We start from the raw sequence: 26791 nt of genomic DNA, 5'->3' as shown, positions 1-26791 counted from the left end.
CCTAACGCAATAAGCTTTTTAAAATTATACCTTCAGGTTTACAAATACAAAACTAGGCTGAGAGTCCTATTCCTAGCTTCATCAATGACTGAATACATGATTTTAAGTAATCAATAACCTCTTTCTTCTTCATATTATTGTATATTACTCACCTACCTGTTAACAAAATCCTGTGTCTTAGTATTTAAACATTACTAACAATTTTGGAAGTTTTGTGTTTTTCCATTAGATAACAAAACATCTGTGCAATTACTTCGACACTACTACTAGGAAGAGAGAACCAGTAACTAGGAACCAGTTGTGCTATAAAAAGTAATATACCAATAAAACATGTAAAATGTGTTTATCTAGATATATACATAGATAGATATATACATATGCATGCTAAAGACTCGTTACTACTAGCAGTGATAAATAACTACTCAAGACAATATATCTTCAAATTCATTATCTATGTTTGTGGTCCTCTGTAACAGATTAATCAACTTATATGTTATTTCAGTAACAGAAAAACATATCCATAGGAAATTAGCTTTTTTTTTTAAACAGTTTTGATCTTTTCACTGAGTTTAAAGAGAATGAAATTATCCCATCTCTATATCAGGAAAATATAGAATAACTGCTAGGATGTAAGAACATAAAAGTACTTCTTTTAGTCAGATTACCATCCAATTCTTCGTCAGGTCCTGCTCCCTACTTTGATGATGATTTAAGGGTGACTATGTCCTCAAAGGCTAGATCGTGAGAATGTAAGCCGTGACAGTTCCTAAGCTAAAAAGTTCCAAGTGTGAACCAAGCAACACCATGCTGGATCTCTATGATCACTCCTTCATTTTCTTTTTTTCTCTTTGTACACATTTATTAATGATCTTTTTTTATGTTGCTGGAATTTCCCATAGGCTCCCTTGCCCCCAACAAAAGAACCGTCTCTTAACAAATAAGTCTCTATTTCCCAGCAGATGATCAAAGAATACGAACAGGCATTTTCAAAATGAAAAATGCTCCAAATCACTAAGTAAGAGAAATGGAAATTAAAACAACTCCAAGGATCTACTTCATTGAAAAATGACAAAAAAGGAAAATGACGATTAGTGGAGAGGATGTAGGAGAACACCAAGCACTGCTGGTGGAGTTGTGAAATGTATAGCCACTGTGGAAAGCAATTTACAACTATTCCCAAAAAGTCACAAAACTGGGGATACTCTCCAACCCAAGAGATAAAAGAAAGAGGGAAAAGACTCTTACATGCAAAAATATTTACAGTAGCACCGCTGTAACAAAGAAGAACTAAGGAGTGTCCATTAACTGAGGAATAGCTGAACAAACTATAGTATATGAATGTAATTAGATAATAACGCACAGTAGGATATATGAAAAGGACTTGTATGAATTGATACAGAGTGAAGTAAATAGAACCAGGAAAATAACTTATATTACTACAATGTCACAAAAAAAGAGACTTAAAAGAATAAATGCAATGACCAACCACAATTCCAGAAGACGAAGGGAGAATGAAACATGGCTCCTACCTCTTGACAGAGAAGAGATGGAGTAGAGGTACAGAATGACACAGATTTTCAGACATGATCAATATGTGGATGTATTTTGGATTTTTTTTTTAGGGTTATTCGAAATTGTTACAAGGCAGGTAGGGTGTTCTGTAGGTGCCAGGCTGCAAGCTCCTGATCCAGCTGGGGCCCTGTCTTAATACATGAAGGTAACGGAGAGGACCCCCAAGAAAAGGAGACCTACCCCTGAGAAGACACCTGCCCAGAGACCTTTCACCAGAGCTTCAGGGCAACGCCTAATATCAAGGTGCAAATCCTAGAATTGCTGGTGGTACTCATTTCCTGATCATCCTGGATGTGCAGAAAGGACTTGAATGAAATCAGAACAGTGAGAACTGCAAGGAAGGGGTGACCATGGTAACCTTGTCTGGGGACAAGATCAGACTCCTAAAGCAGCTTCTCTTTCCCAAGAGAGCAATACTATATAAAGGATAAGAAACAAATGACTTTTGGATTCCCGATAGTCAAGATTCAGTCTGAACTGTGGCATTCTTCACCATGTTCCAGAAACCTCTTCATCCTGAAAAACACTTCAGCAGTGGAATTCCTACCTAGGAATTTACCTTCAGCTCCTGCTGCGACCTTTCCCTCTCATTGGAAGGCTCCTCCCAATGTCTCATTTAAGGCTAGTTATCTTTCCATCTCTCACAAGGTTGTAGTCTTGGCCTTCTCCAACATGCCCCCCTTCCCCTTTTTCAGCTTCCTTTTTTAAGTGTTTTTTAAGTCTTCTCCCATTAGGATAGAGCAGCAAACCCCCCCCACCACCACCACTACCACCACCTTTTAGCTTATATTTGTATTCTCAGCACTCAGCACAGCACCTGGCACATGGTAAGGCTTAATAAATGCTTATTGATTGACCAGTGACAGCAAAACAAAATAAAAAAAGATAAGAGCCTCAATGAAGCTATTTTTAATATGCACAGAAGAGAACAGAAAGAATTTCCCAGGGAATTCTGACGAGTGGGACAGCTTTTGGCACTTAATGTGCTGAACTGAGTGAGCATATGCTTTAATAAAACAAGCTACATGTTATCATATTTAGTTTCATGGGCAATACTCTTTCTTTTTTTTTGGTAAATGAAAAAGCTCCCTCTTGGTATTTATCAAGTTCAGTATTAAAAAAAATTGAAAAGTTAAAAAATATAGTGACATTGACTTCTTTTTTTACATATTCATTAAACATCCTTTCAGTAACACACTCTAAAATTTTGTTCATACATATTAAGTGGCAGAGCCAGTGTTCAAACTAAGCCTTTAAACCCAAACACAGCACTCTTTTCACATTACCACACAGCTTTTTCTAACGGTCTCCATACAATAACCAGAACATTACTATGAAGATTGTAAGCACTTAGTATTTGTTGAATTAAATCCTATAACTTTTCTGCATGAACACCTACTAGTGAAAACCTAATGATTGTATGAGTATAAAAAACTAAAAAATCAACTTCAAAGCAATAGGAAAATGTGGCCAAATCTACATACTTGAATGATGACGCTCACCCCTCTCCTTTCCCCCAGCAAAAAACTAGATTTGAATTTTATTTCCAGTAGTAGCAACAGATTTGCACTCATCTTCTTGTATTCTCTTCTCCCTGTCCCATCCCCAAATCCAGTCTTCCTTGTAACTAAATGTACACATTTTCAAAATGGCTAGCCAGGATTTCTAGGTTGAAAAAACAGTTAATCTAAATGGTAAATACAAGGAATATATGAATGTGATTTCATCTGCACTAAATATCCAGGTTATTAAATGTCATTTCCTTTCTCATTAATAGAACACACAAGATATTCAGTACTATAGTTTTTAGATTTATATTCATCACTATGATTCCTCAAGTTACCTTTCCTACTTTATTACACTTTACTCTCTTCCACACACCCTTCAATAAAATAAAACCAAACTAGCGTTCCTGAAGTTCCTCATATACAACTTTCCATCTCCTTTGCATGAACTGCACACCACACACACACACACACCCCCTGGAATTCACACCACATCTTAGAAATCCTTTTTTTCCTTTCAAGCTCTGCTCAAGCATCATCTTCTACATGACTTGATTCACCCAGCTGCTAGCACCTTCCCCACAAAATACTTACCATGTAGATACTTATTTATGTCTATGTGGTCTCCTTCAAAAGAATGGAAGCTCCCTAAGGACAAGGGAGTGTTTCATTTTTACTGTTGTATACCCAATGCCTAGTATAGTGCCTGTCACATAGAAAGTATTTAAGAAACACTTCTGATTAATAAGTAATAACAATTTATTTCTCTAAATACTAAGTCCAGCCCTCTCTTTTGAGAATCCTGACATTTTCCCAATTAATACAATCTTTTTGTAATGGCTCACATCAAAATGCCATGTGACATAATATGATGACTGGATGTGAACTGGCTGAATTACTTCCTAGTAAATGTTATTACTATCCAATCAACCAATAAACACTTAGTAAGCACCTACTATGTCCCAGGCACTGTGCTAAGCTTTGGGAATACAAAAAAAGGAAAAGATAGTCCAAGACAGTTCTTACCCTCAAGAAGCTCAGAATCTAATGGGGAAGACCATATGCAAACAAATAAATAAATACACACACACACACAAGCTCTACACAGGATAAGTAAGAAATAGAAGGAAGGCATTAGAAGTAAGATGGGGAAGGCTTCCTATTGAAGATTAGATTTTTTTTTTTAAGGCAACTGGGGTTAAGTGACTTGCCCAGGGTCTCACAGCTAGTGTTAAGTGTTTGGTCTGAGGCCACATTTGAACTTAGGTCCTCCTGCCTTCAGGGCCAGTGTTCTATTCACTCGAAGATTAGATTTTTGTTGGAACTTAAATGAAGCCAGGGAGGTCAGACTGGAGGACAGAGAGCATTCTAGGCAAGGGGGACAGCCAAAGAGAATCCCTAGAGCCAAGAGATGGAATGTCTTGTTCATGAAACAGCCAAGAGGCTGGTTCAGCTGGAAAAGAATAAGATGTGAAGACTAGAAAGGTAAGAGGGGAGTTTGGGCCCAGAATTTACACATAAAAAAGTCTAAGAATTTTTTTTCATTTAAAATGTAATCATTTTTAAGGGAAAAGTCACACAAAACATAGGAAATCCTTTTACCCTTTTTGTTTTCATTATTTATATAGGAAGCAACAAAAAGTTATGTTCAAACATATTTATACTAAGCTAATTGCATTACACTGTCATAGGAATACAGATTTAGTGCAAGAAGAGACATGAAATATTACTTCGCCCAATTTCCTCATTTTACAGTTGAGAAAACTGAGGCCAAAAACTTGCCCAAGGACACATAGGAAAGGACCAGGTCTGATTCTTTCCACTACACCATACTGCTTAAATGGATTCAAGGAAGAGCGTCCAAGGCATGCCAGTAACCCTAACATCAGCCTCCTGGCATCAATATTTCAAATACCTTTGATGAGCCAGTGTTTATGAAGTAAAGGCACATTAAAAACAGTCCATAATGGTTAGGTCCTATTAATTTTAAACAAGGACATTTGATGGCTCTCCCAGAATTCTCAGGTTTTAAATCTCATAAATTTGGAGCTAAACCACAAAGACCATCTAATCCAATCCTCTCATTTTAAAGATGGGGAAACTGAGCCTCGGAGAGGGCAAATGACTTGGCCAAGGTCATATAGTGTCAGGGGCGGGATGTGAAGCCAGGTCACCCTGATGGCTAATGCTAGCCATCGATCCACTACCCCACACTACCTCTCTGACCAAGAGCTTGTCTCTGAGTGGCCAGTCTGATTTTACTTAGTCACACAGCGGACCACACTGTACCTGACTAAAAAGGAAGCTCCAGAGATTATCTGCCCTTGGAGTGGGAACCACACACTTCACCAAGTTCCTTTAGGGGCTGCCGGGACAAGGCTTTGCCCTTAAGAAATCAGCAATTCGCCCGTTCAGTTTCAGCCGACCTCACCGTCACCGTGTGTAACCACTCACATTTCTAGACACGTCTCTGAAGTTTGCAAAGCGACTCCAGGCAGTTCTCGGACTGCTAGGCGTCGTCCTCCTCGCACGGAGGAGGGAGTCAGGCTTGGACCGTGAAGTGCTTCGGCTAGGGAAGCTCAGAAGCGGGGAGCCGGCGCTCTCGGAGGCGCACCCTCCCGTCCCCGGGCACCCCGCGTCTCCTGCACCTGCCAGAGCCAGGGGAAAGCTGACGGACCCGGCAGCTGCCCAGGGTCCTGAAGCGCAGAGGGGCAGCCCTCGCAAGGGGCCACTGTCCTCCCAATACCCCCCCAAGCCCCCACTTCCAGCCGGGGGCACCCCGTGCTCCCTCCTCTGTCCCCGCGGGGTCCCTCGCGGCACTGACCCGGCCGAGGGGCAGCCGACCCTTCCCCGGCCCGGCGGACACCGTCTGGCGGCCCCCTCCGGCCCTCCCTTGGGGGCCCCCAGCCCGGCTGGGGGCGGGGCAGAAGAAATCGAAACAAATGAAAACTTTACTACTCTCCCCGCCCTCAAAAAGGCGAGCGCGGGGGAGGGGCGGAGCGCGGTTCGGCTGACGGGTCACGGCAGGGGTCAATCCCCGCAAGGGCGCCCGCATCCGGCCCCGCCCCGGGGAGGGCGATCGAGGGAGCGGGGAGCCCCACTTCCCCAGGACGGACGGCAGGGCGGGCGGACGGACGGACGGACTGACGGACGGAGAGCGTAGGCCCCCGCCGAGGCGCGGCCACGGCGCCCCGCGCTGCCGGCTCTCACCTGAGGGAGGAGGGCCCAGGGGTGGGGGGGTGGACCCTCCTGGAGAAGAGCGAATTCGTCCGAGTCCTCCTCAGTGGCGTCAGGAGATCCTAAGCGGCGTCCATGACCCCGGAGCTCGCTCTGCGGGCCCAACGGCGGAGAAGCCAGAGAAGAGACGACAACACGGCGGGGAGGCGGAAATCCTGCCTTCCTGGCGCTCTCATTGGTGGAGGCGCGGAGGGAGAGGGAGGAGCTGGGGAAGAAGATTGGCCGGGCCGGCTGTCCGTTAAGAGAGCAGGGCGGTCTAACTCCTTTTCTCCGCCCCTTCTCCCCCTCCACCCCCCCCTTCCTCCGCCCCTGCTCTGCTGCTGCTCTGCTGCTCCTGCGGCTGCGGCTCCTCCTTCCTCCTTCTCAGCCTCCCTCCCTGCCGCAAGACCGCGCTCACGAGTGGACGGGCAGGAAGGAAGGCGGGGGAGAGGGAGGGGGAGGGGGAGGGGGAGGGGCGGGAAAGGAGAGGGAGAACGGGGTGGAGGCGGGGGGCTACTGCATAGGGGCGGCTGGGTGAGGCTGGGAGAGAGCGACCGCCCGCCCCGGGTGAGAGCGAGGTCGCAGGAGCCGTCGCAGCTCCTAAGCGCTCAACTAGACCCATTTTACAGATGCGGACTCTGGAGGCCTGGAGAGGGCCAGCGACTTGCTGAACCCAGCTAGGCGGGACCTGTCGGGTCCCCCTTTTTCGGTGCCCACGCCGTTGGCTGACTCCAGGCCACGGCCTGAGCAGGACTGGACCGGGCTGAGATGAGTGGGAGGCTGGGCCACAAGACTGCTCCCGGCCCCAGAGCTAGGGGAGGCGGCTTCTTTGTTGGCTTGTGTGGGTGGCGAGATCCCTGGAGCCTGCCTCTAAGAACCGGAGCCAAGATATGCCCGACGGCTGGGGTGGGTTAGGGTCTGTTTGGGCATCGGAGGCGGGGCGGCATGTAGGGAGGAATTTGGAGATCCGATCCCAAGACCTCGTTTTAGGAAACACAGAGTCCGGGAATCTCGAAAGTGCAAGAGATGTCCGAGCCCTCCAACCTATATCATACAATCTACCGCATAGATTGCAAAAGCCTTTTTGAAGATTTCCAGAGAGGGGGAACCCGCTATCAAATGAGACCATATTTGCAAACCGTTGAGCACTAAACTTTCAGAAATGAGGCCATCCATTCCACTTTAGGGTAGCTAATTGTCATGAGACATTTCTTCCAAGTGAAAAGTACTATTTCCACTTTCACCCATTGTACCTACTTCTGCTTTCCGGAGCCAAACAGAATGAGTCGAATTCTTTTTTTTTTTTTTCTCTGAGCCAAACATTCCTGCTCCTTCACCTTATCCTGATACCATACCCTCTCTGGGCTGTTCAGCACCTTGACGGACATTCTCCTGGCACAGCCTAGCTCACAAAACCTCTCTACAATGTTCCTCCTGGCTTCCTTCAAGTCACATTAAAATGCCACCTTCTGCAAAATCTTTCCCCAGACCTCCTTAATGCTAGCGTCTTACCTCCGAGGCTCCTCCCCGATTTAGCCTGCATATCTTGTTTGCTCTCAATTGTTTGCATATTGTCTGCCCCATCTAACTGGGAATTGCTTGACAGCTTGGACTAGTTTTTGCCTTTCTTTTTATCCCCAGGGTTTAGCACAGTGTCTGGCATATACATAGAAACTTACCCAATGCAAGTAGGGATTGTTTCATTCTTTGTGCTTGTATCCCCAAAGCCTAAAACGGGTTTGGTATGTAGTAGTCACTTAATGAATACTTGTTGATTTATTGATATTTCATTATCTTTCCTCAAAATAACTTACGCATTTAAAGCCATGATTTTTTGTGTGACCCTGATAGAAAACTAGTAAGATTCTCCCTTCCCCCCATTGTATAGATAGAAAAATATAAGGCACAAATGAGGTAAATTTCTTTAAATTTATTCAAATCAAATAAAGATATGAAAAAGTATCCAACATTTCTCATTCCAAATCTGGTATTCAGGAATATTATTTGACATAATTATGAACAGTCAATCAATAAGAATTTAATACATACCTATTGTGTGTTGGGCACTGTGCTAAGAGCTAGGGATACAAAAAATAAGGGCAAAAGTCAGTTCCTGCCCTTAAGGACCTTACAGTCTAATGGGGAATAATCTAATGAACAAGATGACATGCTGTTGTGCTTTCACAGCCTAATTATCCTCTACTTCTCAATGACATTAGTTAGAGGAAGAACAAAGGTCATCATAATATAAATTACTCTGCTTAACCAAATCAGTAAGGCTGAAAGGAGAGCAAAAAGGAGAGGTAGGAAAAATAGGTCTATAAAATGCAAAGAATTGAAATTACATAATTTGGAGAAGGACAAAGGAAACTCAACAATGGTCTTCAAGTATATGAAAGACCTCCACACCCTCAATCTGGTAATGAGCTTAGACTCATACCATATTGTTTATAATCACTTCCCTTCTCCCTTGGGTGTAAACCTAGATTTTATCAATGTAGAAAACTCCCTAGAATTCCTGGAAGACTTGAAGTAAGAGTATTTGGAGTTGTTTGTGTTTTCTTTTAAGAGCTGTCAAGATAAATCTTTGATTAAGGGAAACTGAGACACAAAAATCTGAGCATAATCTGTTTATTGGTAAGGCTAGCAATTACCAGTAATGGAGGTCAATAATCCCTCAGTGATCAAAGACTCACCCACACAGAATATCCTTTTATTCAGTGTGGTTGTGTAAATTCATTACATGATGTCAACTGGTGCCAACTAACCTAAGGCTGTGATTGGTCCATAATTACACTGACTTGCAAAAGGGGTCTTCCAGAGCCAATGGTAACAGGAACACAGAGTTAGTCAATATCCTTGGAAAGTCCCTAACCCCACACTTCTCTGTACCAAAGAAACCCAGTGCTAGGAAAAACATCCCATGACCATATTGAATCATTGTCCATTTGTCTTCTTTATCTCCTTCAAGAAGTAGGTTCACTCTCAGTGACATGCATAGTCTCATATCAAGTATTACACTGCTCAAAGATACACACATAGTTTTCTTTCAAGCACCACACTACCAAAGCCTATACAAAATAGTTCTAGATCTAAGCCTTTTAAAATTGATTGCAATGGTTATTGTTGTGATTAATAAAACTCTTAACTACTAATCAATCAATAATCTATTTCACAGTAAAAATATTTCTTTTATTTTTTTATTAATTTATTTTGAGTTATCAACAATCATTTCCATAAGCTTTTGAGTTATAAATTTTTCTCCCTCTTCCTCCCCAAGATGGCATACAATCTGATATAGGCTATACATATACATTCCTATTAAACATATTTTCACATTAGTCATGTTGTAAGGAATAATTAGAACCAATAGGAGGAACCACAAGAAAGAGGAAACAAAACAAAACAGAAGAAAAAAGTACAAATAGTATGCTTTGATCTGCATTCAAACTCCATAGTTCTTTCTTTGGATGTGGAGAGCAAAAAATGTTTCTCGTAAATAAAGTGAGGTCGTTAAAGAAAAAAATTGGAAAAGAAGTGAGAGCTATGGAAGATAAGAGTTGGAAAGGGAATTAGCAGCTTGGCACAACAAGGTTACAATTTTTTATTTATTTGTTTAGGCAATTGGAGTTAAGTGACTTGCCCAGAGTCACACAGCTAGTAAGTGTCAGAATACAGATTTGAACTCAGGTCCTCCTGACTCCTGGGCCAGTGCTCTATCCACTGTACCACCTAGCTGCCCCCAACAGGGTTACAACTTGACAAAGCAGAAAAACTCCCGGAAAATTTTTATTGTTGTTGTCTTGTTGAGTCATTTCAATCGTGTCCAACTCTTCAATTGTGTCCAACTTTTTGTGACTCCATTGGGGGTTTTCTTGGCAAAGATACTGGACTTGTTTGCCATTTCCTTCTTCAGTTCACTTTACAGATGAGAAACTGAGGCATATAGGGTTAAGTGACTTGCCCAGGGTCACCCAGATAGTTAGTATCGGAAGCTACATTTGAACTCATGAAGATGAGTCTTTCTAATTCCAAGCCCAGTGCTCTATCCACTGAAAATTAAAATGGACCAAATAGAAGCCAATGGTTCTATAAGAAAACATGAAATAGTAAGAACAAAATCAGAAGACTGGATAAAAATAGAAGAAAATGAAAGATATCACAGAAAAAACAACTAACCTGGGAAACAGATCATGGGGGTAAAATTTTAGAATCATTGGACTACCTGAGTGACATGACCAGAAAAAGAACTTACATATATTTCAAGAAATCTTAAAAGAAAACTGCCCAGATCAGTTAGAACCAAAAGGCAAAGTGGAAATAAAATCCAGTCACCTGCAGAAAGAAACATCAAAATAAAAACTCTCAGGAACAATGCCCAGAGCTTTCAAGTCAAAGAAAGAAAAAGACAAGCAGGCAGAAATGAAGAATTAATGTACTGAGGGGCCATAGTCAGGATCACACATGACTTAGTAGCTACCACTATAAAGAAGTAGGGAACTTGAAATATAATATTCCAGAAGACAAAATGTATAGAATTAAAACCAAGACTAACTTACCCAGCAAAACCGAGTATGATCCTATAGAGGAAAAATGGACCTGAATAGAGGATTGCTAAACATTCTTGATGAAAAAACTATAGATGTATAGACACTCTGAAGTTCAAATACAAATGTTAAGAACAGCATAAAAAAGTAAACTCAAATTAACAACCATAAAGGATTAAACAAGGAACAAATGCTTCCGTTCTAACATGAGGAAATGATACTTGTGTCCCTTCTGAACCCTAGCATCATCAAAGGTCATAGAAGGATTCTAATTTTAGACAAGGTCTGGGAGTGGTTCCATGATGTCTTGATGATCTTAAGAGAAGAATGGAAAGAAAGGAAGAAGAATATCCTGAGGATGAGAGGAAGGGAAAGGAAGATTAGGGAAAATTTTCCCACATGATTGGGGTTTGCAAATAGAAGTCTGTACAAACAACGAGGAAGGGATGGAAGAAGCAGCTGACACTTGAATAGTCACCCTCATCTGAACTGGTCAAAGAACACCCACATAGATTGGGAAATAGAAGGGAGAACTAGAGGAACAGTAGATTTAGGTAGGAAGTAATCCTATGGAAAACAAACTCTAATTAAAGATGTACAAAAATATTTATAGTTCTTTGTGATGTAATAAAGAGTGGGAATCTGAGTGGGTATCCATAAATTTGGGAAATGGGTGAACAAATTACAGTATCCACATGTGATATAATACTAATGTGCTATAAGAAATGAAGAAATGAATCATTTTCAGAGAAATATAGGAAGACTTATATGAACTGATGCATAGTAAAGTGAATAGAACCAGTAGAACAGTTTATCCAATAACAATAATACGGCAAAGACAACTTTGAAAGAATTAAGGGCTACTAACAATGTAATGACTAACCACCATTGCAAGGGACTAATGATGAAACATGCACATGCTCTTCCTCCTGATGAAGAAGTGAAAAACTCAGAGCATATGAGAAGGATTTTTTTGGACTTGGCCGATGTGAAATTGTTTTGCTTGACTATCCATATTTGTAAAAGGGTTTTTGTTTTTCTTTTTTTCTCAATGGGGAGGAGAGTTTTGGTGTGAAGGAGAGAAGGCAGATTTTTTTGCTAATAAAAAATATATATTTCTAAAAAATTAATTGGAAACTAAATTGCTTATTTTTAAAGAACAGTTGGGTCAAAAAGCAAAACAAACAATAGAAGAAAATAGCAACAATGAGACAAACATAACAACACTTTGGGGATGCCATCAAAGCAATTCTTAGAGGAAAATTTATATCACTAAACATTTGAGTCATTTAAAAAAAATAAATCAATGAATTGAGCAGGCAACTAAAAAAACACTAACCCAAAAAATTTAAACTCCAATAAACATCAAATTAGAAATTCTGAAAAAATCAAAGAAGAGATTAACAAAATTATACGCAGAAAACCATTGAAATTTTAAAAGCTTTTTAAAAAATGTAACTATTAGCTAATTTGATTTTTACAAAGAAAAAACATTACTAGTATCAAAAATGAAAAAGGAGAATTAACAAAATTTAAAAAAAGAAACTACAGTTTTAGAAACCCTTTTGCCCCATTACATGTGAATAAAACTGACAACTTAAGTGTGTATAAAACAATTTTGAGGTTCTGCCTCATACCCTTCAGAATGGTAAAGATAACAAAAAAAGGAAAATGACTGTTGGAGGGACTTCAGGAAAACAGGCACATCCACTGTGTTGGTCAAGCTTTGAATTGGTCCTGCCAGTCTGGAAATTGATTTGGAACTATGCCCCAAAAGGTATTAAACTTTACATCCCTTTTGACTCAATGATACCACTACTAGGCCTATACTGCAAAGAAATCAAAGAAAGAGGGGGGAAAGTATGTACAAAAATGCTCACTTACAGTAGGAATTGCCTGGAAATTCAAGGAGTTCCTATCAATTGGGGAATGGCTGGACCAGTTATGGTATATGAATGAAATGTAGCATTATTTCACCATGAGAAATGATGAAAGGGGCAGTTTCCAAGAAATCTTGGGAAAGTTGTATGAACTGATGTAGGGAGAAGTGACCAGAATCAGAACAATTTACTTAATAAGAACTATGATCAGTGCAATAATTGACCATAATTCTATAAACGTAGGTATGACTTATCTAATCCTTCTTCCATGTAATAGTCTTTAAATTCATGAAGAAGCACTATCCAGCTGTATCCAGGCCCAACATCTCTCTTCAAATCTAGTCTAACACTGTCAAGTCAACACATGCTGCCTTTTTAAATTCGAGTCCTTACCTAACTCTCAGGCTCAGGTCCCTTTCTTCTCCCCATCCAAGCGGTTACATTTCCCCACTCATGATTCTCAGCGTGCCCTTGAGGGATCAGTGATTCTCTCTAATGCCATCAGATCAACACTCATTCCAGTGGGTTCTTCCCACTCTTAACCACCAGGCATTAGTGCCCCAGTATCATTTAACCAACTTACTTCAATTAGCTATTACAACAAGATATTTCCTTAGAAATTATAACAAGAACAGAGGTATGAATACTTCCCTCCAACAAGTGGGGGCACACTCTCCTCTACACCACCTTGATCCCTGGACAAAGTGAGCTCAGATTTAAAATGACTGCTCTTCAAGTTCACTTCAAAGTGTGACACAGTCAATGATTTGCTCTTATATCCTCTTGGAGGCCTCTAATCCACTTCTGTGCCAGGTCAGACAGATTGCTCAGGACTTTGTTCCTCAGTGTCTGGGGAACAAATCTCTGGGAAGCTCACCCTCCTGAATTTTTTTTTTGCTTTTTGGTGTGGCAATCGGGGTTAAGTGACTTGCTCAGGGTCACACAGCTAGTAAGTATCAAGTGTCTGAGGTCACATTGGAACTCAGGTCCTCCTGACTCCAAGGCCCATCCACTGTGCCACCTAGCTCCTGACTTTTTAAGGCTCACAAGGTTGTAGCCTGGTCTGTTACTCTACCAATGCAAAGAAGCAAGAACAGAGGCCCATATTCATTGGCTACATTTCAGAAGCCAGGTAGGGAAATAAAGGTCCTCTCAACTCACACAGAGGTTTCCAGCATCTTATCTCCATGGCAGGCAGCAAAGAAAGAGAAAAGCTTTGGCTGATTAGTACCTTCTGAATACATTCTCACTTCTCATTCAACAGTCAAAAGACTTCTTTATGCATTAAAGGGACCACAAGCAGTCAGAACACCTGTGCATGTTCTAAATTGGGGAGCAGGGCCTTCTATTCTATATCATAATGCTTTTCCAGAAATAGGCTCCCCAGCCTCTTCTAAACAGGCTGGCAGCAGGGAGAACATGCTGTGCATGATGGAGCCTCCCACTGGCCAGGTTTCTATTATATACCCAAAACAGAATTCTTCATCTTTCCCCCTAAATTTGCCCCTTATTCAAATTTTCCTCTTTTTATTGAAGGCTTTCCATCTTTCCAGGTGCCCCACTGCCAGTTTATAACATCAGGCTCATCCTTGGTTCTTCCCTGGCTTTTTCCCCACCTCTCAACACACACACACACACACACACACACACACACATACACACACACACACATCCCTAACATGTTGTCAACTCTTATGTATTCTATTTCACCAGTATCTCTTACATCATCTCTTTTTCCTCCACTTACTAGGCTACTTATCTTATCACCTCTCACCTAGTCAATTATAATAGCCTCCTAATCTAACTCCTCACTTCCAATCAATCCTCCACACAGATGTCAAAATAACCTTCCTAAGACACAGACCTGACCAAGTCACTCTCCTTTTCAAGAGCCTTTAGTAATTCTCTGTTGACTATAAAATATAAACTTCTCCAAAAAGGATTCAATATCAATATGATGTTTTTCTACCTTTTCAGGCTTATTTCCTTTTACTCCTCTTCATACACTCTATAGGATCAAAAGAGAAGACATTTGTAAAGTAATCTGCAAACCTTAAAGCTCTATATAAGTGTTAGTTATGGTCGTTATTTTTCAGCCAAACTGAACTAGTAGCTATTTCCCAAAATCGACATTCCATCTCTAGCCTCTTGGTATTTTCACAATCCATCCCCAATGCCCAGAATTCACTTCCTACTCATCTCTGCCTCTAATGATCCTTATCTGCTTTTAAACCTAAGTGTCTGTGAAGTGGAATAAGGCTGGCCTTGTAGTCACATGACCTGGATTTGAATTCTATCTCTGCTACTTTCAACTTGAGCAAGTGTCTTAAGCCGTCTGCGCCTGTTTTCCTCATCTATACACAGAAAAGGCTGGAGAAGATACTCTCTAAGGCACCTTGCCACTCTAAATCTATGATCAAAGTTACTAATGCTTTTTTCCCTCCTCAAATTAATGTATGTACTTTACCTATGTGCTATCAAATACATCATAATAAATTGGCAAAGTGTCTTAACACATGAAATTGAGAGAAACGATTATTTATAACCAAAGATTCGAAGAGATCCAGAATTCCGCCTTTTTCTAAAGTCCTCATTTCAAAGTTCAGTCTCTTGAAGGATATTACTCATAATAAGATTGGATTAACTTTCTTAACAATCTTGCTCAGACCCCACCAAGGTTGGGAAGCTATTGTGCTCTACTCAAGTTTGGGTGGGGATGAATTCTTTGACTAGGTTGCCCAAGGCTGGGGGTAAGTGACATAATTAAAGCTGATTAGAATAGGTCCAGCCCCTCATTGTAATATTCATTCTCTCATTAATTGTTAACCAATCAGAGTTGATGACCACCCTCAGGAACACCCCTTTTCCAAAGGCATATAAGCCTGAAACCCTCAGCCATGATTGTCCTTGGCATTTGAGAGTGCCACTGACCTCTTATTAAAATGCTAGCATTAAGCTGTGATATATGTAATGGAATACTATTGTGCTATAAGAAATGATGAACAGGCTGACTTCAGAAAAACATGGAAAGACTTGTATGGTCTGATGCTGAGTGAAGTGAGCAGAACCAGGAGAACATTGTACACAGTAACAGCCATGTTGTGCGATGACTAATATTGATAAAGTTAACCATTCCCCAAAATACAAGGATCTAAGACATCTCCGAAGGCCTTGTGATGGAAAATGCTATCCACATCCAAGAAAAGAATTGTAGAGTTTGAATGCAGATCGAAGCATACGATTTGCTATTTTTTTTTCTTCTGTTAAGTTTTGTTTCCTCTTTCTGGTGGTTCCTCCTATTGGTTCTAATACTTACTTACAACATCACTAATGTGAAAATATGTTTAATTAGAGTGTATATATATATAGCCTACATCAGATCGGGCACCGTCTTGGAGAAGATGGTGAGGAGAAAGGGGGAGAAAAATTTTAAACTCAAAAGTAAATGGAAGTGATTGTTGATAAATCAAAATAAATTAATTAAAAAAATAAAAAATAAAAAATAAAATGCTAGCATTTACTAATAAAATGACTAATAATCCAGAAATTATATCTCTCAAACTTTTTAAATCCCACAAAATGAAATATAGAGCACCTTACCCTAAGCTAGCTACATAGAGATAAACACTTTCTTGGCAAAAAGGAGAAAAGGGATCAATAGACATTCCTAGAGCAAATGATAAATGTCTAAAAAATAACTATGCAAATATTTAGGGGGAAAGCAAATATTACTTCACTGGAGCCAGCTTAAACCATGGAGCTGATTGTTAAATTTTCAACTTAAGCATTTATACCTTTGAAATTGGCAAATGCTATAATTCTGAGTTTGATCTATTGTTTTGCTGATTGTCTGGACTTAAGAAAGTGATGGAGTAAAATGTTATTAATGAATGCAGATTAAGCGTAGTGTATACATTTCCTGTAGTAGTTGTTCAGTGTTTACCAGCATACTAACTATATGTCCCTAGGCAAGTCACTTAACCTCTGTTTGCCTCAGTTTCCTCAACTGTAAAATGAGGATAATAATAGCACCTACCTTGCATCATTGTTGTGAGGATCAAAGGAGATATTTGTAAAGCTCTTAGCATAGTGCCTGGCGCATAGTAGGCTCTATATAAATATTACCTATCATCATTATTATTAATATGGAGGAGAAGACATGGAATAGAGTAAGAGAAACAGCAGGCCACTTTTGTTCTAATTTTCCTGCTCAATATTGAATGAAGCTGTGGTCATTTGGAGTTGCAATTTCAACTCCAAACAATATTGGATTGATTAAAATATTGGATTGAGATCAATAATTTCAGCCGGCCTAGCGGTAACTTAAACATTAATTTAGCTAATCCAGTGTTTTGTCTAACTGTTGTTTTCCCAGATAATGCTTCTGTTTTCTTAATTGTACATTTTCTCCCCTTCTTGCTTGGTGTTTATTGTCTTTTTTGGCATTTCTTCCTGTCACACCCATGTTTTTTTCTTCCTAAAAAGGTTTTGTTCTGATGATGGTAGACCCACAATAGAAATTAGGAACCCTATAGTTAATGGTTGATAATGGCTTAATGTTTATACTGTCCGTGATATTTACTGTATAAAGGGCAAAAAGGGATGTACGTCATCTCCTGACTCCAGACTACAAGCCTTTGGACTCTGTCCTCCATTCCTGAAATTCTCTCCTCTCCTCTCCCCCTCCTCCTAGTTTTTCTGACTTCTTTTGAGACTCAGCTCAAATCCTACCTCTGGAAGAGGTCTCTCCTAGTCTTTACCCCTCCTGCCCTCTCCCTCACCATTCCCTCTGAGATTATTTTAATTTACAATGCATAGTATAGTTATTTACATGTTCTCTCCCCGTTAACATGAGGGTTCCCTTAAGGACAGGAACCATAATTTTGTCTTTCTTACTATCTCCAGTGCTTAGCACATAGTAAGTGTGGCACATAATAAGTAAATGCTTGTTAGCCGTCTGACTTCTCATAACCATGATGGCTTAGGCCAAAGGGGAATTTCCTTCACTTCTAAATTAAAATTTAATGTCTGACATCAGTGATTTTAAATAGCAAAAAACCCTGAAAGAAGCAAGTCTGTGAAAGCCTGAAGAAAAATTGAGGATATGGATTCTTGCAGCCTCATTGACCCTTCAAAGAATAATAATAGCTAGTATTTATGTAGCCCTTTAATATTTTCAAAATACTTTACAAATATTATCTCATTTTATACAACTTTTAAAAAAATTATTGTTTTATACAACAACTCTAGGAAGTAGGCATTATTATTATTATTATTATTATTATTATTCCCATTTTGTAGAGAAGGAAGCTGAGGCAGACAGCAGTTAAGTGACTTGCTCAAGGTCACACAGCTAGGAAATGTTTGAAACCAAATTTGAACTCAGATCTTCTGACTACAGGCTCAGAGCTCAATATTCACTGCACCTCACCCATAGTGATACAATGTCTCATCACAGAAGCAGCTTGGCAGGAACGTCTAGGGTGCTAGATTTTGAGTGAGGAAGACAGGTTTGATTCACCCCCTCCTAGACACTGACTTGCTTATAAATTACTTCTCCACCAGCAGCTTCAGTTTCATCTCTAAAATGGGGGAAGTAATAACATTTGTATCGCAAAGTTAGTGTTAAGGCTCAAATGAGATGTATGGGTGAACGAATGAATAAATATTAAGAACTTACTATGTGAAAAGAACTGAGATAACGTATGCAAAGTTCTATGCAAACCCTAAAGCACTGTGTGAACTTCAACTATTGTTTATTATCTGGCCCTGCTGGCAAAGCACTTCATTCTATTCAACATTTTTCCACTTAACAAAATGACTCAGAAATGAAGGTCACCAAAGACATTTCCCTCCTCCACATAAGACACTTCCTAGCTCTCCTCTGCCCTCAAGGCTTTTTTCCCCTTAGAATTAGTGCTAAGAAGAAAAAGTAAACATTGCCTTTTGAGAAATAATGTACACACTAAATGGGTTTCTCTCCTTCTTTATCCCCTTCTCTCTCCAACCTCTCCCTTTCCCCCTCCTCCCCTCTCTCTCTCATCCCTATCCCTTCCCTCCTGCTCTCTCCTTGCTTTCTTTATCCCTCCCTTTTCTTCCTCCATCATCTGTCTCTGTCTCTTTCCTTCATCCCTCCCCTTTCACGCTTTCTCTTCCCCTAACTTCTTTTCTCCTTCCCCCTTTTCTCTACCATCTTCCCTTTCTCTTTCCCCTATTTCCCCTTCCCTACTTTCCCCGCTTCATATCAGGAAAGGCTTCTAGAAAAAGGTGGCACTTGAAGGGAGCAAAGCTCTAAGTAAAGAGAAAGACCATTTCCACACATGGGGAACAGCCTGTAGAAAGCTTAATAATGTAAAATTAATGGAAATTTTAAACATGACTCTTCTTACAAATAAGATATTTGTAAAAAAAAAAAAAAGCATGTATCACAGTGCCTAGCACACAGTAGGTGCTATGTACATGTTTATTCCCTTCCCTCTTCTGCTTTGAGTGTTTATTGTCTAATATTGCATGCACTTAAACTACACCTTTGCTTTTCTTCCAAGGTCCTTTCCCAAAGGTCCTAACCTAGAATGCAAAGGCTATGGGAGGCTCTGATGGCTCAGCACACAAGTCTCCTCTTGCCTCCTTCTAACAGAATGTCATACCAGTTATAAATATTTTATTGTGCTGGCAGGCCTTCAGGTACTGGCTTACTTCTTCCATTGCCCAGAAGACCTTTGCTGGGGTGTTATTTCTACTTCATTCCATTATGTAACATGGACATTGTATGGTAGAAACAGATGGGGTAGGGTTTTTTCAAATATAAATTGCTTTGCAAAAGTAATCTGCTGGGTAATAATAACCTTTTGACATTATGGAACCACATCCAGATTGTTATGACAGAGCTGGTTGTAATCCCTGTTAAAGTCACAAACAGAATTTCATATATATATATGTGTGTGCGTGTATTATTCATATATACATACATATATACATATGTGTATGTGTATGTATATATATATATATATAGGTAAAGGATAAATTAATTGGACTTCCAGGAACTGGTTTGTTTTTATAATTGCCACACAAATGTCACATGTGTTGCTCTGTAGCATGACTCAGATATTTGAGACTACACTAAAAGCAGATAAATTGTACTACAATTAATCGACTCAGTTCTAATATCCATGATGAGTAAATTGTTTTTGTTCGTGGATTATGCTATGTTCATATTTGATGTTTATTCTAAGATTATAATGTTGCAGCACACCTTTATTTCAAATCAAGACTAGAACAAGAGGTAGCTAGGTGGTGCAGTGAATAGTGCACTGGCCCTGGAGTCAAGGGGACCTGAGTTCAAATCCAACCTCAGACACATAACACTTACCAGCTGTGTGACCCTGGGCAAGTCACTTAACCCCAATTGCCTCCAAAAAAAAAAAAGAATAGGACAGTGGTCTTGAAACAAATTATTCCAGTAGAATGTGAACACTTGGGGAATCGGGCCCATCTCACTTTTGCATTTGTACACCCAGCTCCCACCACAGTCTCTGGCACATAGAGGGCACCTAATAAATACTTATTGATTGATTAATGGAAATTGGAGTTTGCTGACAGGTAGAATTATAACTAGGAATGTTTGCACCTATGTTGAGGACTATGAATTGTACTTGGGGTAAAAGGCATGAAGAATATCTTTAATTAAGAAAAGGGGGTAAAATAAGGAGATAAAAACTCCCAATCACTGTGAAGAGAGTAGAAAGGACAGATTAGACAGGGAAGAAACTCACCCCAGCCTATTATCTGATGGTTTCCTGTTTTAACAAATTATTCTTGAGGTGCTAAAGGGCAGCTAGGTGGTGCAGTGGTTAGAGTGCTGGGCCTGGAATGGGCCTCAGGAATACCTGAGTTCAAATCTGCCTTAAGACATTTACTAGCTATGTGACCCTGGGCAAGTCACTACACCCTGTATGCCTCAGTGTCCTCATCTGCAAAATGAACTGGAGAAGGAAATGACAAGCCACTCCATTATCTTTGCCCCAGAAACCCCCAAATGGCATCACAAACAGTTGGACACGACTGAACGACAACAAAACTACGTGCTAAACTCTGTTTTTATACCGCTGAAGGACTACAAGTGCTACCAGTACTCTAAATTCAGTGCCCTAGGGCAAAGGTCTTATTGCCCTGCCCTAGTTATACCTCTGCTAAAAAGTGGTTATTTTTTACAGAAATACATTTTATAATTGAAGACTTCTCGTTCCCTTTCTGAATATTAATAGATTACTGTTTCATTGGTTCCTCTTCTTCTCTCTCTTACATGTTGATGTTAGCCAAGACTTCTCTTAAGCCCTCCCTTCTATTCTTTCTCCAAATTTTTCTTTGACAATTTCTATACTCCTCATAGTTTCAGTTATATCCTTGATATGCACAACTTCTACAAATATTTCAAGGCCTGGCCACTCTTCTTCTTCTTCTTCTTTTTTTTGCCTTTTGGTGAGGCAATTGAGGTTAAATGACTTGCCCAGGGTCATATAGCAAGTAAGTGTCAAGTGTCTGAGGGGCCAAATTTGAACTCAGGTCCTCCTGACTCCAACGCCGACCTCGATCTGCTGCGCCACCTAGCTGCCCTGACCACTCTTCTTAATTACAGACTGAATAAATTGGAATTACCTGCAGCATATCTCCACTTATATGTCCCAACAGCACCTTAAACTCAACATGGCTAAAATTAAACTCATGTCATTCCCTCAAAGGCTTTTCATTCCTTCTCTTGGTTTCCCTATGTCTGTTAATAGCATCACCAATCTCCCAAACTTGAAACCCTAGAGCCATCTTTGACTTTACCCACCTTTCTTCCCCCCATCCAATCATTTGCCAGATGTTATCCACCATAACTCCTTAGTATATCTTGCATCTATCCTGTAATTTCCACTGCAACCACCTTCTTTTAGGCTCTCATTACATCTCACCTGGATTATTTTAGTGGTTTTCTAACAGAACTCTTGGCCTCCAATCTCTTCTCCATTCTATTCCGTTCTACATATAGCTGTCAAAGTAATCTTATGACATTGTACAAACTTTGAGTTGGAAGGAATCTGAAACACTATCTAATCTAAATTCATAAGATCACATATAGGATGTCCAAACTGTCTAAATTAAGCTACTATAGCTTAAAGCTACACTAACATTTTGAAAGTAACCTGTATTTAGATCTGGAAGGGACCTCAAAGGCCAATGAGCCTACACTATCTCCTTTTTTCAGATGAGAAAACTGTATTATAGAGAGATTAGGAGATTTGCCTAGGGTCATACACTAGTAATTGTCTGAAGCAGTATTTGGGACCCGGTCCCGCTGACTTCAAGTCCAGTGTTCTATAGCACCATTCTGGCCCTCTTTATCCAGGAATCTTCCCTTCAACATTTCTGACGTATGAGGGGTAGGGAATGAGCCAAAGGAGACCAAGTGCTAATTTTCAGGAAGATGGCGAAGACCCAGCAAGAAATAGTGTTATGGAAACAAGGGAAGGAGAGAAACGTCCAGGTTTTTCCCTTTGCTCACATGATTCTCTCTATGACGTGCTCTTTCTATGATTTTTCCCACCCCACTTCCATTTCTAGTTAGTAGTCAATCAACATTTATTAGGTGCTTACTATTTATAAAGTGCCAGGCACTGTGCTAAGAGCTAGGGATACAAAAAAGAAAAAAAGAATACAGTCTCTGCCCTCAAGTAGCTTACAATCTGCTGGGGAAGACAATACACAGAAGAAAACTGAAAGAGAATGGGGGCATGGGAAGATATGTACCATGAGGGCGGATGATGTTTAAGTCAAAACAAAGCAGAAGAGCTGGTGGGAAATGAAGAGATAGTCAGAAAATCTGAGCCCTCTAAAAAGAGAGGCTTGGGAGGGGAGGGCGGAATTTTTTGCTCTACCCTCTAGTCCCCAATCAAAAGGTTATTGAACCATTGAAATTCTACCCATCTGATAAGGCCAGACCACCAGTCCTGCTTCCAGCCTAGAGGCTGCAACCACCATTGAGTGGAGCAACCCCATTAGAAAGCAGGCCCACCATCCCCACCACCACCACCAACCATCAACCAATTGCCACCAACGGGAAGGTGAGCCTATGAGCCCAAGTAAAGGCAATATCTTCTCAGACCATAGTTCCTATTTCCAGCCTGCCCCAGTCACAGTCTAGAGAAGCAACCCTTGTGGAGGTTCAAACCAAAGGTTCTCCTCACTGGAGTTCTTCAGACATAGACTGGATGTCAATTTATCAGGTACATAAATATATACACTGCAGAGAAGTTATGGAAGATATGTTGGAGTAGATGGCCTTTGAGCTCTCTCTCAACCCTGAGATTCTGTAAGTTATAAAATTTCATGCATTTTGGGCTATAGCTATTTGTACCCCACTTATCTCCCCTTCTAAATTGTAAGCTTCCTAAGGCCAAGGATTGTGGTTTCTTCATACTGGTACTTAAATCACTGAGTAGTGTAGCACCTTACAACTTGCAAGTGCTCGATAAATCTGTCGAATTGCAGATGACTCTTACTTTCTTTCTAAAAAAAAAATCTTAAAAACTACTAAATGGACCTTGGTTATTTCTTATCAGTTATCACTAGTCATCTAAATAAATTGTGTTTTAGCTCTATTTTACTGTTACTATTTTCAAACAAATCAGAAAATCTGGGCTCTTGTAAAACTATTTTTAGGGTGCTTTTCTGAAAAAAAATTTCTCCTATTTTCCTTCTCATTGAATAGGAAGACAGCTGTGCAAACTTAGATTTATGATGCACAGCTTCTAGTAATTAATTTTTTTTCTGCTTCCTGTAAACCACAACAAACACTCCCCACAATTTTCAATCTAGCTTGAAAACACAGCATCTATTTCACACTTTCATAGAAGGAAGAAACAAAATTCAATGGATCAAAATAAATGAAAAGTTGCAATAATTATAAAGAACATCATTCCTGATACTTGACTAGCTGTGTGACTCAGGACAAGTTCCCTAACCTCTCTAGACATCAGCTTTCTCCTGTACAAAATTGGAAGGGTTCGACTAAGTAATTTCTGAGGCCTCTTCCAGTTCTTTGAGCCAAAAACAGTCATTTGCACTTTTTTTTGTATTTTTCTTTTCATTCTAACAGTTCTGCAGTCAGTCAAGAAACATTTATTAAGGGCCTACTATGTGCTAAGAACTATGCCAAGTGTTGGGGATACAAAGAAAGGGAAAAGACAGTCCCTACCCTCAAAGAAGGCAGGTAGGTGGTGCCATAATGCATAGAGCACTAGGCTCAGAATGAGGAAGACTCATCTCCCTGAATTCGAATCCAGCCTCAGGCACTCACTAGCTGTATGACCCTGGGCAAGTCACTTAATGCTATTTGTCTCAATTTCTTCATCTGTAAAATGAGCTAGAGATGGAAATGGCAAACCACTTCAATATCTTTGCCAAGAAAACCCCAAATGGGGTCATGAAGAGTCAGATATGACTAGACTAAAAAAAGTCTGAACAACAACACCTCCAAGGAGCACGCAATCTAATGGAGGCAACTATAAGCAAACAATATGTACAAACAAATTAAAAACAGGATAAATTGGAAATAATCAACAGAGTGAAGGCACTAGAATTAAGAGAGGTAAGGAAAAGCTTCTTATAGAAGGTGATATTTTAGTAGTGACTTGAAGGAAGCCAGGGAAGCCATTGTGTGGAGATGAGGAAGGAGACCATTCCAAGCATGGGGGAGAACCAACAAAAATGACCAGGTTGAGAGATGAAGTGTCTTATGTGAGAGCAGCAAGGAACCCCTTGTACCACTAGTTGATAGAGTACATGGTGAGGGGATCGGTTGAAGGGTAGAGCAATGTAAGGTATAAGAAGACTGGAAATAGAACAAAGGGGACAGGTTATGAAGGGCTTTGAATGCCAGACAAAGGATTATACATTTGATTCTGGAGGTGATAAGGGAGCTGTGGAGTTTATTGAACAGGAATGCTGTGGTGAGATGTGAACATTGGGAAGATCACTTTTGGCAGCTAAATGAAGGATGGATGAACTGAAGTGGAGAGAGACTTGTGGCAGACACACTTGCCATGCCACAGTACTATAATGGAATAGTAGTAAAAATTCAATTTTAAAATGGTATAAAAATTCCATTTTGTTTCATTATTTTTTGGTGGAAACACACACGTTATGTATGTGTATATATGTATACATATATATGCATATATACATATTTCTTTTTTCAACTCTCTGCCTCCCTAGAAATACTCTGAAATCAATTTAAGGGGGCAATTTAACTTCAAAGGTAACCAAAGTTATTAGTTAATTTTAGTAAAAAAAAAAAAGTTACAGGTATTAATCATTGAGCTGAGCATCAAGTAGCTACAGTCTTGTCTCACTATCCCTGGGCTTGACGATCTTTCAATAAGCTCCTTTCTGCCTTAGTGGTTTTAGCTCTTCCTCTCATTCTATTAGTTGAACCAGTACTATATGTAGCAGCACCATTGACTACATGAGGAATATCAATATTTATGATAATATATTATATAATAGTATGTAATTGTGATATAGTACAAATGTAATAATAAATATTTCTGTTATGATATATAAAAAAGAAAAGAAAGCCAAAGGTAATGTCACCTCCAACCACCTTGAAAAGGGAACAGAGAAAATAAGAAAACTGCAGAATATGGTTATGTGGTTGCCTTTACTTTCCCAAAGGCAGGAATTTGCTAAAACCCTTTTTAGGGTTCAGTGATCTGAACTTGAGTCACCTTTGTAGCATTTTCTCAACAGAATGGAGTTCAGAAGGGAAGAGAGGCAAGTAAGGCAGAGTTAGCACAACCTCGTCAAATATATTCTATACTTAAAAATAATAAAAAGCTACATAGTAGCTTATATAGTTTCAGATACAGTCCTCTTTTTCTCTTCTCTATGGAAATATTTGTGTTTGTTGATGTTTGACAAATTCATAATAAAAAAAAGTAAGGTAAAAGAAAACACATTTCTGATTGCTTTGTGTTAATTTGTCTGGTGCTAAATGCTGAGGATTTGAATACAGTGGTCTGTGTTTTGGGTACAATCCTGCCTGAAACAATTTTAATTAATTTGACACTATTCCAAACTAAAGTATTTTTCTGCTTGGAAAGACATGTCCAAACTGGCAGAGTCCCCTCATGTCCTCCGACGTCTCTAACAGATATTTTTGAAGTAACATTTAGAGGATTTTTAAACAAAGAACAAGAAAAATCCCACAATATGTCACAGTTTAGATTTAACATTCTACTTCATCTAATAGAAAATAGTTCTTTGATCTCTCCAGAATATCTCTTGAGAATCATCCTCCCAAAACCACACATTCTTCCTTGACCATTCCTTTCAAAGATTCTCCTGCAGCTAGTTATAGATCGATAAGTGAGTCAACTAACATTTATTAAGTGCATATTATGGTGCCATACACTGTGCTAAGCCATAAGAATACTTAAAAAAAAAAAGACAAAGAATAGTCCTCCCTTTCAAGAAACTTACTATCTAATGGTGACATGAAGTGGTCAAAGAGATTTGCTGCTTTTGATCAATATCCCAGTTCCTTCAGGAAATGGACAAAGAGATGATTCATTACTCTCATCCCTTGAGGTGGGTCAGTCAAAGGCCCCTTGATTATTCTTGCTTGGCCACCATCCTAATTACATCAAGAGATGAATCCTTCATGTATTTGATTTGGAAAGAGGGGAGCAGGACATTGATTCAGAACTGATAGTTAAAGAGTAATAAAGGTTTCTTCTTCTGATTAGTCCAAGCCTTCAGACTAAGATAATTTTAAAGTGCTTGCTTAATATTTCTAAAAGGTGCAGTGAGGAACTTTGTCTGTTTCCACAGGATTTATGTGAGATTAAATTCCTTGTTTTGTAGGTATAATTGGTTATTTGTATTTCTGAATGGTTGCTAAGCTTATGACAAAAAAAAATTGTTAATGTACAAAACCTTTTTCCTTCTCCCATTTCAAAATATCTTTATTGCTATCTCCTTGTTGATTTTACTTTCTCTCTTTGGGGACAAGTCAACCAGGAAGAGATGA

The 26791-nt window shown here is 39.8% G+C and overlaps 1 protein-coding gene across 2 annotated transcripts in view; it reads right to left on the bottom strand.

Annotated features, from left to right (window-relative positions):
• The window catches only part of RNF13 (ring finger protein 13), a 96069-nt gene extending 89607 nt beyond the window's left edge, over nucleotides 1-6462 (bottom strand). Inside the window, exon 1 of one of the 2 annotated variants that reach the window (XM_027875851.1) lies at nucleotides 6288-6462. The gene's annotated coding sequence lies outside the window, so the exon portion shown is untranslated. The remainder of the gene's footprint in view (nucleotides 1-6287) is intronic. The other variant, XM_027875848.1, reaches the window with a different exon arrangement.
• Between the last annotated feature and the right edge of the window lie 20329 nt (nucleotides 6463-26791).

This window comes from Vombatus ursinus, unplaced genomic scaffold, assembly GCF_900497805.2.
Source record: "Vombatus ursinus unplaced genomic scaffold, bare-nosed wombat genome assembly UNPS02014810.1, whole genome shotgun sequence".
NCBI classification, from domain to species: Eukaryota; Metazoa; Chordata; class Mammalia; order Diprotodontia; family Vombatidae; genus Vombatus; species Vombatus ursinus.
Note: the sequence above shows the minus strand (reverse complement) of the source record. Positions and strands in the feature narration are given on the sequence as shown.